General features: G+C 38.5%; 1 long non-coding RNA gene across 1 annotated transcript; it reads left to right on the top strand.

The window, feature by feature from the left end:
- Positions 1 to 615: 615 nt before the first annotated feature.
- On the top strand, positions 616 to 7,632 carry LOC310914462. Its single transcript, XR_014591044.1, has 4 exons — positions 616 to 676; positions 5,997 to 6,129; positions 6,950 to 7,020; positions 7,471 to 7,632. It is a non-coding gene; the product is annotated as an uncharacterized lncRNA (long non-coding RNA).
- Positions 7,633 to 9,365: the final 1,733 nt, after the last annotated feature.

Below are 9,365 nucleotides of genomic sequence, written 5' to 3'. Positions count from 1 at the left end.
CTTGTAATAGTCGTGCCAGAGGTGGCTTTCAAGGAGCCATTCTTCTCTCCTAGCCAGCCCCCCTGCAAAGCCTGCACGTCACAGAAAAAGCAGGTGGAAAACTGAGAAACATAAAAAAAATAAACTAAGAAAGCATCACTTTTTTTTTTTTTCTTTCCCCCTGCAGCCAACTGTAATTTCCTGAGAAAGCCAGGAGTGTGTCAAGTGGGGTTTTCACACTGTATCGTTTTCAAGGAATCCTCTAAAATTCTCAGAAAAACATCCTTTCATGCTTCTGTTGTCACAGCACTCAGGGGAGACAGTCCAGAGCTCAAACTCCCAGCATTAGAATCTGAACACACTATAATGTAACTAATGCTCCCTAAATCAAACAAAGGCAGAGGGCTACGGATGGCTTTATTTCTTAGGGCAGTGATCCCTGCCTTTGTTGGTCTGCAGGCAACAATACCAAGCAAGCAATATATTACCAGCAATGCCATATTATCCACCGTCTTGCATCCACAATGAATGTCTCAGGGTCACCCCTGAAAGCCTTGGGTGGGGATGAATGCCTCGGGCAATCAGGCTCCCATCAGCAAGGAGGTGCTACAAAAGCTGCAGGCACCAGGCTGCTGCTGAATGGAAGGAAGGACACACGTGTTATTAAGCACACAAACACCACACGAGCAGGATACACGTAAGTACTTCTGTTTAACTTCAAATGACAAAAAAAATAGGATGGGGGGGAGATGAAGGAAAAGTTCCAGTGGATTATTGATCTGAAAGACAGTGATTAATAATCACCAGTTTAGTATTCTGCATCACCACTGCCTGTCACACTTCCCTGGAAACAGGATTAATATAAGAAGATATTATATATGTGAGCAAGGCACTAAGGTAGCACTGTATTGATCTGAACTTTAGAGCTGCTCAGTGCCATTAACAAAAAGAAAAAGAATGCAGGCACTTGCAAAAAGGAGGATGACGGGCAGGAAGAAAGTAGTTGGGTTTTGTTTTACAAATTACCAGCACTCTGCTCATCTCTGGAAGGAGATTCAAGAATCACCTGCTACAGACCCTTGGTAAACTCAGTGTAACCTGCCCCACAAGGCCTTTTCCTCACTGTTTGCTGGGCTGGTTCCTGACATGGAAAGTTGATGTAAGAGGTCACATACCCCAAGGACCCACTTCCAATTCTACAGGAACAGCACTGCTTTCCAAGAGAATTTAGAGAAGGATATATATTTTTGAAACATTACGTAATCTAGAGAACTGTAATGCTCATTTAAAAAAAAAAAAAAGTCTAGGCTGACATCCACAGAGTGTTTTAAGAAAGAAGAAATGAAAGTAAAATAAAGCTGCTTAATGTATTTAAAGACACTTTCAATGAAATGAAAGTCATTTAACTGCTTTATTAAACCACTGTCTCAAATTCACTTTGTTCTGTTCCTACCTTTTAGTTTCTGCATAAAGAGGGGGCACCACTATTTGTTCAACATAATATTAAGCATACTCTGCTACTCAATTAGTAAACATGTCAAGAGGTGGGTTAGTTATTCATGGTTCAGGGGCACAGCCCCCTTTCAAAAGAACTTTTTTTTTTTTCACTCTAATGAAATGATGGATAATCTGGAAGTAGGTGCTTTAAGAAGATATTAATCATTCTCTGTGGTAATGTTAATCATGCGTTCCATCATCTCCAGATGCTGTGCATCACCTTCCTCGGAGATAAAGGGCACCCAAGCCAGCAGAGTCCTTTTGATCACCTTTCTCACAGTAACTCTCATAAGGCATTAAAAGAAGTATTCACATTTCAGGGCATCCTTAAGAATGAAATAGAAAGTGGGAGAGTGAGGTAATGGAGGGATTCATGGACTTCAGTCTTGACCCTGTCATTACTTATGCTGCCCAGATGGGAGGTGCACAGTTCTTTCGTCCTTTGTCCTAATCTTTGACATTTTTCAATGCAATGTTTGGAATGAATGAGGTATGAGAAAAACCCTGATCACAGGAAATAGAAAATTAATTCACAAAAGATTTGAGGGAGGGAGGTGAGGCGAGAAGCAAAGGGGAAAAAAAATCTACCTTCACTTTCTGTGAAGAAAAATCCAACAAAATTATTCCCTCGCAGCCTGCTATTCCATTCTTAGAAAACATTAGCAGAAGTCAGGTCAGATTTATCTCAGAGTACTGTCTGTGATGTCTCTTGCAGTTAATAAAACACACTGCCACCAGAGAGACTTCTGGCCAATTAGACCATTTTATGACTAATCTTTTATAGTTTTTCTTCTTTTTTTTAAAGTTACGCATAAACCTAGGGCATATCTTAGATGGCTGAAATATCTCCTCTTGCAGACTTAGATGCTTCAGAGACCCCAACACCTAGAGAAGAAACTTTGAAGGTCTCCTAAAGCTAAAAAGTTACTTTCTATAAACCGTTGAATAAAGATAAACCACAGGGGACCGTACCCACTCAAAGGCAGGCAGTGTTTCTGTCACAGCATGTAAGTGTTGAGGAGAAAAGAAGTTGTGTGAACTTGAAATAAAATAATCCAACTTTCTTAAATCTGAGTTTAAATACCAAATCCGTATGCAGAGGAACTGCCCAAATTGAGTCTCTTAGACAGTCAATGATCCCCACCAAATGTCACTCATGTTGTAATGCTCCATGAAGTAAGTTCCAAAAAAAAAAAAAAAAAAAGGAAATTTCAGAGAATATTTAAAAATCATTACACCCAAAGATGTTTTTGAAAATATTTCAACCAAGTTGTAGTTACCACCCTCTGAGGTTTAGGCGAAATAATGATGAAATACCCTTTCTATTTTTTCAGAATTTAAAGTAAGGAGGACAATTGCCCACGCCACACATTTAATACAAATATAATTGTATTTCCTAGGATGCTAAACTTCTGCTCAAAGTTTCTGTAGTTTGATCTGTTAAAGAGAGTTTGCTTTTCTTAATTCTCAAAAATGGGTCATGCTGCAACACCCCATTTTTGTCACTTTTTTTAACCCTTGACTCTTTGAAAGGAAAACCTAAAGCACAGGGCTGTCCCTGAGCTATATCTGGGCAGTACCCTGTGGTCAGTGTCCCTGGGGCAGCTGCAGGAAGGAAATTCTGTGGAGTAAATAACCCACAATTCACTGAGTATGACAAAAGTACCCTTTTTACAGAGGAGATATTCCACAGTCCCACCTGTGAGACACCAGAGGGAAGAGTCACCACCTTGATGCTTTGCCACTGATATTAAGGAGCTTTATGTGCACTGAATTGTGCATGTTCTGTGCTCAGTTGCCCTGGGAAATATGAAAAAACAGCATTATCCAACATTACAGAATATATGCAAACCAGTCCTTTACTTTTTCATTTTCCCCCAGTAATTCCTGGAAAAACAAAGCCACACTTTCTATGACATAAAGCTGCCTCACAATATGCACTAACTCCAAAGCTTTAGACAAATTACATCCTAATGTATTGGGGATCTTTGCAGTGAATTTATGTAGTGCAAAAATTTGATCCAATCTTTGCAGCAATTCCTGCTTTATTTTGCATTCCCTGGTGCTGCCTCCCAAGCAGTACACACAAGTATTAACATAAGATCATTGGTACAGGCCCTTTGTAGGCAGCAAAGCTGAGAGACTAATGGATGTCTGAAATGTGAATGTTTTTTCATTCCTTGTGATCTTGTTAACATATGTGTATTTAATGGTGGTAGCATTATTTCTGACTTACACCATTACACTACATTACAGTTGCTATTAATTATGCCTGCTATTAGGAACAGTTGCATGTTTACAGAATTTTTTTTCCATGGATAGTTCTAATTTATTTTTTGTAAAGACAGCTATTGTATCACTCAGTTTTTACAATCCACACAGAGCCATGGGAAATGTGCTTATATTTAAATGGACACAAGACAGAAATTAGAACTGTTGTCAAATTTAGGAAAAGAACTAGGATTTACAGGACCTTGGTGAGAAAATTTCTGATTTCAGAACATAGTACTTCATTATTCTTTTAAAGTGAAACACCTCAAATTAAATGTAAGTGAAACACAATCTTAACAATAGCCAGAATTTCAAAGTGGCTTCAACTCTTCCTTCACTCAAGTGTGTACAAATCTGTTCTGAACATCACTAAGAGCTGGGACATCAAAATGCAGGTACATTAAATGGAGCTTGATCAGGAAAATTAGCAGTTACAGAGCTGAAAGGTATTTGGTGGATCCAAGGTGAATATGTTGATATACATCCTTTGTGAAATCCTGGAGTGGTTTCCAGGAGAAATAGGTACGTAGTATCCCACTTTATTTCTTCTGGGAAGTGAAGTACTCTTTCATTATTGATAAGATAGAGAGCTGCCTTTTCTATTCATTGCACTCAGCTCACATTGATAGATGGTATATAAAAATTTCATTTTGGATGGTAGAATTCAAGTGCAGTAATACAATGGTGCTTTGTGGATACAATCTATAAATCTTGAAAAAAGAAGGGAAAAAATAATGCTTTCTGTCATCATGGATAGCAGATTTAGATCATGAAAATTACCCACAATACTAAGCCAAATGCATTCACCAAGTATTTTGGTTGATAGGGTCAGGAAATACAGACTTTGCTGAAGTTCACCAGGCTTCTTATGTAAGAATGTTTGTGTACATGGAAAATAGGAGCTAAAATACCTTCCAAAGCATCCTGGAATCTATACAAGGTAATGGTGAAGAATCATTTTTGGAATTTACTGACTAAATTTTTGCATGCAAAATAGATATCTTCATCCTTATTAGCAATTCTGTAGAGTGGAAGATTATTTATGGAGACAGTGGGCCAAATCTGGATTCAAATTTTCTCCTTAGGCTAAAATCCTATTATTGTCACAACTGATTTCCTTGAAGAAAGGAGACAGTGTGCCAAGGCCACAGAATTTCCTTTTAATATTTTGATTTCACCAACCTTGGAAATATCTCTCAAGAACTTGGCTATGAAAGGTGGAAATTTCCTGAAAAGTTAATCTGAGCTGATTGCTCGCTGCTTTGAACCAGTATCTCACAAGAATGGGTGCCTTCTGTTTTCAAAAGCCTGTGATATTTCCGTGATGAAACATAAACTCCAAGGAAACACAAAGCAGTCTGCTGGAACCGCGTCGGAGAGACAACTGAACAAACAGCTGGTTAAAGGATTAAAGCCAAAACAAAGGACTGTTTGAAGGTCTCTCTAAGTTTTAGATAGCAATGGGAATCTTTTGAAATGGGGGCACAGTAGAGCTGCTATAGAAAGGGAAAGGTTTGGGACCTTTCCCATTTCAGAGATACTGAAACTCTGCAGCGCTGTCTGGTGAGTCATTGGCAATGACAGAAGGCAGTAAAGGATCATAAGTAGATGAACATTACACCTTCGTAATTCCAATTCACTTTTAAACAAAATCTTCAGTCTTTGGAGGGATCCAAAGCATTTCTCTTTATTAACTGATTGTCATTGTCATGTTCCAGTTAATATTACCTTCCCTTCTTCAGCCCACTTTGCCTCTCCCTTTAAATGAATTACTACTTTTCAGCACAATTAAGTGTTTGAAGCAACCAGGAGATACAGTTTAAGCACAGTAAAAATGTCCAATTGAAAAGGCTAAAGATCAATATCAAAGGTCTAAAAGGTTAGACCAATCCTATCAGCTTCAGGGGAAAGCTGGAGCTAAGCTACCCTCCAAGAAAGAGCTAATGGCCCACAAATGATCTTTGTTCAACCTGGTTTCTCCCGCTTAAAAAGAAATCCTCCCTTTATTGAACACTGTAATTTTCCCATTGCTGAAAATGCAGAAGCTTTAAATTCCAATTTTAGTTGTGCTGAAAGATGGGAAATAGTTTCTTTTAAATACTTTTCTTTATGAAAGAAGACAATACAGGCTACCTATTGGCCCTCATTATCCCCACCTCGATTCGACTTGCCTACCTGCTCCACTGCACTGGTTCAAGACAATTAATCCTAATATTCAACCCTCCTGGTGTAATTTCTCATCTTGGCAGGTCTCTTTCTATAATGACTAAAGGGGAGTGGCCAAATTCCCAAAACCTCTGGGGTGAGCTGGATATATTTCCACAAACACAGACAACGATTCCATCCTGATATGTTAATGAAATGCAGAGTTATCAAACCAAGGTGAGTATTTAAAGCCACTGTCCAAATAAAACACACAGTGCTGGTCACTGTATTACAGACACACTACAAACAGGAAAGTCTGCTGATTTGGAAAAAGGGCACTGTAGGAACATTGTTTTAGGTTTCAGAGACAGCTGATATTGAAGAAATATTTGTATTATTTTTCTAATTACACCACCAGAATCTCTACATAAAACTTTCAGGTGTTTTAACCAATGTGTTTATCAGCAAACCGGTCACATCTGTCTGTGGACGGGATGTTGGATGGGGATTATCGTCAAGAATCAATTTTCAGATAGAAAGATGTTTATCTGGAGTTTTCCCTGGTAGTAGCAGCCCAGTTTTAGATATTTCAGACCAGAGTGGACTATAACTGGGATTCTGCTCCTTCATCTAACTCTCTGTCTTGCTTCCTCTCCTGGAGGCAGCAGGAACACCAAAAATGCCTGGCCAAGAGAACAGGCCATCGGCAGCTCTTTTCCCCAAGCCAATGCCATTTATTTGAGTTTTCATTTCCCCAAGAGACAAAGAGGTAGCCAGGCAGAGGCAACTGTGGGGTAAAATACTCAATTGCTACAGTTCTGCTCTTCCAGTGACTCCAGCCACAGACCCTGGGTGTAAACTGACAATTAGATGAGATTTCTTTGCTTCAGGAGAAGATTCATTCTGACTTGCATTAGGGAAGATTTACACTTGCAGTTGTACAACAGGTGAAGAAATCAGAAGTTGCACTGGATTTCATAAAGGTTTGGAATCTCCATATTTACAGATTTATGAATAACCTTAATATTCTATTTCTTTGTGATTTTTTGTCTTCAAGATCCTAAAAGCAAGCATAACCAAGGCAAAGGAAATCAAGATTCACCAGAACTAGTGACAGCTTCTCTGCAGGTAATGCTGTAGCTCCCAGAGCTCTTTGAGTGGCTCTGCATGCCAGGGTTTGGGTTATTTCTCCTGTTAGGAGGGGAAACTTCCATGATCTTAATCAGAGACAGAACCCACATTTAACCATGGAAGATCTACAGCACATATCAGTTCTGAGTCACAGCCTCAGTGGCACAAAATACAAGCAGTTGTGGGTTTTCAGCATGAATTTACACCAGCTGATAGGAAGGCAAGCCAGAGAAAGCTGCTTTAACTCAGAGTAAAAAAATTATCAGCTCTTTATAACCATTTCTCGCATGGCAAAGGTGTCATGGAAGGATTTTATACCACCACAGTCCATCCACTGCATCTTCTCTATGCCAGGGCTTCTTGTAACTACAGGTTGAATGGGACTGGTGAATCGATCCATCAAAAGAGAAATGAAACCTTAGATCTTCTCTTTCATGGCTTTTTCAGGCAAATCAGTTCCCCAAGTGAAGTCACCACACGGCTGTACAGACAGACACACCAGCTCAAAGCACAGCAAAGCATGGAATGAAAACAAATAATAGGAAATGTTGGATTGTTAATTTTGGCATTGTGACTGAATAAATGCAAGCTACATCTGCATGCCTTTGGGCACACACAGAAAGGTAAAAGAGGGAGGAAATAAAAATACACTTCCATAGAGTACTTATAAATACAATCCATTTTTTTTTATCAAGAAAGTCTTATTGGTATAAGGTCAATGTAATAAATATTTCTGAATTCCATTCACATTTACATTCTCCTCAGATCTAACATGGATATTTGGAAGTTATAAATATTTCCACTGAAATCAGCATTTAGGGCAGTAGTAAGCTTATTTATTAAGGAACTACTTTATTTTTATTTAATTTTGGTTTGGTTTACTTTCCTTATTTTATTCTACTTCCTTTTTGCCTTTTAATTCAACATAGAAGAGGTAACATGTCAGCCTTTCCAAGATGCTTTCACCTTCTCTGAGCATGCTTCAAAAGAATGGTGGTGTTTTATTAGCTGATATTGATCATAAAGCAAATGACAATATATTGGCTTAGCCAGGCAAACACAGCCATACCCAGGAAGATGAAACCTACTATTATTTTAAACTAGAATTAGGGTCTATATAACTACCAGGACTTAGTCAAAGGTCACAGGGAACAAAAAAAAAATATCTTTATCAAAAGTTAGGACATGCTATGATAAATATTTGAGCCAAATCAACCAAACCACATTCTAGCTTTTTTTTTTTTTTTTCCCCTTGGTGTTATCAAAGGGAATAAAATCTCCCTTTCCTTCACACATTATAAATTTAGGGCAACTCAGGAAATTGCTCATTAGGAAATGAATCTAAGTCATATGTGACCAAAGGCAGAGGGAGCTGCTCCTGTTCTGACTGACTGACTTGGCCATACCAATAACCTGCACAGTGGAATGTTTGCTGCTGTTGGCTGACAGACTTGTGGATCAAGAACTATTTGTTTCAAAAATCCACAAATTATTCCAAGGAATCATTAGGCTGGTAAAAGTTGTGATCTATTCCTTGGAGAATTTGGGAACAGTAAATATCAGAAAAGTTAACTGAAGGAATTATTCACTGTCCATTATTTGGTAAATTATTCCAGAACTGAAGCTATGTAAAGTGTTGAAACCTTGAATTAACAAATAATTCCTTAAATATATCAGGCTAATAGCTTGATTTCCAAATGAACTGCCATGAGCCTACCTGGGAAAAGTGAATCTCTGGTGAATATTTTCTAGTGAGATCCCTCCACTACTGTCTGCATCTGATAGTTATTTTGTACCCTGAGGCATGTGGCTTGATTTAGCCTAGACACTAACTACAAATGTCATTTCCATTCATACAGCCCTAACTCAGTAAAAAAATTAAACATATGCTCAAGACCCTGAGAAGTCAACTCCTCACATGTTGAACATTAAGCACAGTCTTACATCCTTCGTTAAATTCTGGTCAGAAGGACCAGGATTATCCAAGCGCTTAGAGCTAAGCATGTTTTTATTTGCTTTGCTCAATTAGGACTATAATGATCTCGTTCTGTTTTGCAGATTCCCAAGCTCCCTGCTTCAATAACCACTATGGGTTTGTTTTTTTTTTTTTATCCAACAATGAAAACTAGAAATTTTTGAATCATCTGCTGGTTTAGCTGCAATAGTTTACTGTCCATCAATTCCTCTGTTGAGGCTGCAGTTTTTATACCACAGGTGAATGGGCAGCAGTAATTCTGGATTACAGAAAGATGCTGAACATCCAAGCTCTGATGACCAAGAGCTCTGATTCATAACCATATTGGATTAATCATGGGGCTGCAGAAGGTTACTGCCCCAGCTGT

This window comes from Zosterops lateralis (genome assembly GCF_965231275.1).
Source record: "Zosterops lateralis genome assembly, chromosome: 13".
Taxonomy (NCBI): domain Eukaryota; kingdom Metazoa; phylum Chordata; class Aves; order Passeriformes; family Zosteropidae; genus Zosterops; species Zosterops lateralis.
The sequence above is the reverse complement of the archived record's forward strand: the minus strand, read 5'-3'. Positions and strand labels throughout refer to the sequence as shown.